The sequence below is a fragment of the Oryctolagus cuniculus genome, chromosome 4 (assembly GCF_964237555.1).
Source record: "Oryctolagus cuniculus chromosome 4, mOryCun1.1, whole genome shotgun sequence".
Taxonomy (NCBI): Eukaryota; Metazoa; Chordata; class Mammalia; order Lagomorpha; family Leporidae; genus Oryctolagus; species Oryctolagus cuniculus.
In genome coordinates, this window is record NC_091435.1 from 89154594 (window position 1) to 89158773 (window position 4180).

Genomic DNA, 4180 nt, shown 5'->3' on the forward strand with positions numbered 1-4180 from the left:
GGTTGGAGCTATTATTTTTTCTTGAAGTGTATTGACAGATACAAAATAAGAAACCTAGGGATTTATTAGAAATAATCAGTGGGCAATTGCATTCTTACTTGATATCTGTTGAAATATACCCACTTGTGATGTAGCTAACAAATTGCATTTGTGCTCATAGACTGGAGTTTGGATAAGGCATGAGATGTCAATTATTAAGAGTCCCAAAACATTGCAGAGGTGCTCTCTTTGGAAATGGAAGCATTGATTTTTAACTTAAGAAGAATATGCAGTTGAAAGGAATATTTTGATATTCTGCTAAATGTGAGGGGCAGCCCACTAGGGATTACACAAAGGTAATAATAGATGGGCACTAACAAGGCTGAGTCTATGAAAATGAGGAGTTCTGAGGCATACACGTCTAGGAGGAATTGTGCAGGGCTTTAGGGGAGAGCATTTTGCTATGCAAATATACGTTCCTATAAACAGATACATGCATACAGATAGGTGCATTTATTTGCTTATTCATTATCATTTTATTGACATATTTTTATTCCATTGTGAAGGCAAAAGAAATTGGCATATACTCAAAACATCCATTAGTGAATCATTAACTTAACTTCATGTGATAAAGTTTCCTTATATTTTTAGTTCTTCCGTTTTTAGACCCCAATAATGCTTTTTTTTTGGTTTCCTATCTTTCTTTTTTTTTAAATTAATTAATTAATTAAAATTTTTTTTTTACAGGCAGAGTGGACAGTGAGAGAGAGACACAGAGAGAAAGGTCTTCCTTTTGCCGTTGGTTCACCCTCCAATGGCCGCCAAGGCCGGTGCGCTGAGGCCGGCGCACTGTGCTGATCCGATGGCAGGAGCCAGGTACTTATCCTGGTCTCCCATGGGGCAGGGCCCAAGTACTTGGGCCATCCTCCACTGCACTCCCTGGCCACAGCAGAGTGCTGGCCTGGAAGAGGGGCAACCGGGACAGAATCTGGCGCCCCGACTGGGACTAGAACCTGGTGTGCTGGCGCTGCAAGGCAGAGGATTAGCCTAGTGAGCCGCGGCGCCGACTCCTATCTTTCTTTTACCTGCTTTCAGAAAGATTTATTGATTGCTTCAATTTCTGCTATATTAAATAAATTAGCTTAGTTAGTTTCTATCATAAAATTTGAAGAGCTTACCTTCTGACTTCCACCTTTTATTATTATTATTTTATTATTCTTTTATTATTCTTCGCATTTCACAGCTTTAGAAAACAAAAGCAAATATAAATAATGGTATAATGAACTTTGTAGCCATTAAAAGAGCTAAGTGACAGGGCCCTGCACTGTGGTGCAGTGGGTTAATGCCCTGGCCTGAAGTGCTGGCATCCCATGTGGGTACCAGTTCTTGTCCTGGCTGCTCCTCTTTCCATCCAGCATCTCTGCTGTGGCCTGGGATAGCAGTAGAAGACAGCCCAAGTCCTTGGGTCCCTGCACCTGCATGGGAGACCCAGAAGAAGCTCCTGGATCCTGCCTTTGGATCTGCACAGCTCTGACTGTTGCGGTCATCTGGGGAGTAAACCAGCGGATGGAAGATCTCTCTCTGTCTCTATCCCTCTCTGTAACTCTTTCAAATAAATAAAATTAAAAAAAAGCTAAGTGACATGGAAAATGTCAAGTATTTAGTTACTGATTTTATTTTTAAAAGGAAGATTATAATGACAGTGTGATATATATATATATATATATATATATATATATATATTTTGAAAGGATTTCTATCTCCCACTTGTTTTTCTGAAATGATACAAGAAATTAGAGATGGGTATACCTCCTGGGAGAAGAATAGGGGTGTGGAGTCGAAGGGGGTGGATAAGGAAGGTGTTTATCATTTAAATTTTTATTCTGTTAATTTAGATATTTTTAAAAAGTATTTGAGAGGCAGACAGACACACAGAAAGACACACATGCACATACACAGAGAAAAAGAGAGAGAGAGCACGCGTGCTCCATCTTCTGATTCACTCCCAAAATGCTACAGTCAGGGCTGGGCGCAAGTGGAAGCTGGGAGCTGGAAACTGAATCCATGTCTCCAACGTGGGTAGTAGGAACTCAGTTACCTAAGCCATCACTACTTCTTCCCAGAGTCTCTGTTAGTAAGAAGCTGCAGCCAAGAGTCGTAGCCAGGAATCTAACTCAGGTACACCAATGTGGAATGCAGGCATACTTAAGATAAAGGGTAGACCAGATGATTATCCTTGTATGTTAAATTTTTAACAAACTTTATTAATGGGACAAACTGTAGGTACACTGGTTCAGATTATTTGTTTTTATATGTAACAAGACAGAGACAATGGGGGGAAAGTGCAGCATCTTATAAGGGACTTAACAACCAAATGAAATAGAGATCCTTGATTGAACAAGGTATCTGGATAGGATATTCAGAAATACTTAAGAAAATTTAAATGTGGACTAAGTATTATATATGATAAAATTGTATCACTACCAAAATGTAGAAATTATTAAATGAAAAAATAAAATGTGTTTACAAATCACTGCATATCAACAGCTCTGCTCCTGATTCCAATTTCCTGCAACGTGCACCATGGGAGACAGCAGGAATCACTCAAGTATCTGGGGTACCTGCCCCCAACATGGAAGAGCTAGATTGAATTCTGAGCTGCATGTTTTGGCCTGGCCAGCCCCAGAGCTATTGTAGGCATCTGGGGGAGGGAGTAAATGAATGGAGGGGAGCTTGCTGTTTCTCCATCTCCCTGTTCTGCAATAAATAAACTAATAAAAACATTTAAAGACTTGTGCAGGGTGTTGCAATGTGGTGCAATCTTTTAAGAATCTGAAATCCATGTATAGTTTTCTCATGATATGTATTTTCCATAAACTTTGATGATCCCACATAGCAAAAAGCCAATTTCAGTTCAAAAACATGATGTTGGGTAAGTAAGTATGCAATAAAGAGAGCAGTAAATAGCATTGTCCACTTTTATAAGCTTTGTTTTGACTTATTGTAGTAAATAAACATGAATAAATCACAGAATCCAGAATTTAACGAAATATTTTAATGTTTCAACCTAATAACCTACACATATATATTTTACCTTATATTTTGTTTTCTTACTTGGCATGTGGAGCCACCACACCAATTATTATTTCCTAACCATTTAATACTTCTTTTGTTGTACAATAATTGCTATACCAAGTGTATTATTTATATGCATTTTTGAGACTCTTCATTTAATTATAATGGCTAAGGAATACATATTTCAAAGAAATTTCACAACGAATATCAGTATTCTTTTCAGAATATATAAAAAAGTTTTAATTAAGAAAAAATCAAAATAGTTATACTTATCAATTATCCTAAGTCTCTGAAGTATTCTCTCATACAAATAAAATCTTTATGGGGGAAACTTTTACATCTTTAAAATCTAGTGAACTATAATTAATTTTTCCCTACCTTCCTCCAAGATTTCAAGATACGTAGAATTACTAAGATATGGTAAACAATGTAACATGAAATAAAGATGGGAAAAAATAAAAATAAAAAACCAAGATGGAAAAAAGTACAAGTTTTTACATACATAGAATAATCTGTATATAATTAGTACAGATAATCTACAAATACTTTTAAATGTTAATGTGTCAATCACAGTTAATACTCACAAAATAATGATGATTCAATTGCTCTTAACTCTAAGGTTAAATTGAAATTTTGCCAAAAAGATGCTATATGAAGTCATGAACAACATTCTCAACATTAATATGCACTGGAATTCCAACTCATTTTCCTATGACTTTCAACATTCTAAATTAAAAATAATTTAACTTGAAACACATCTTTTGGGGTTTTCAAAATCACAACTTACTTTCCATTTTTTTCAAACAACTAATTTCTTGTCCAGTTGATAGTACTTTAAAGTTTTGCAAATGTATTGTTAGTTACATGAATTATAAAGATCAGACAACTGGAAATTAAATTTTATTATCTGGCACAAAGCTATTATTTAAAAAATTTAAGATGATTACATTATGAACATGAATAAAATCCTGTTGGCAATCATCACTGAATTTCTTAAATGTGTATATAATTCCATTTTTAAAAAGAATACATCTTATGAGAAAAATCAATTTATTCAATAGAATTGTGAAATTTTATTTCTTTTCATCAGTGTACATTAGTTAAATTTTGTAATTATTTTTCTGGG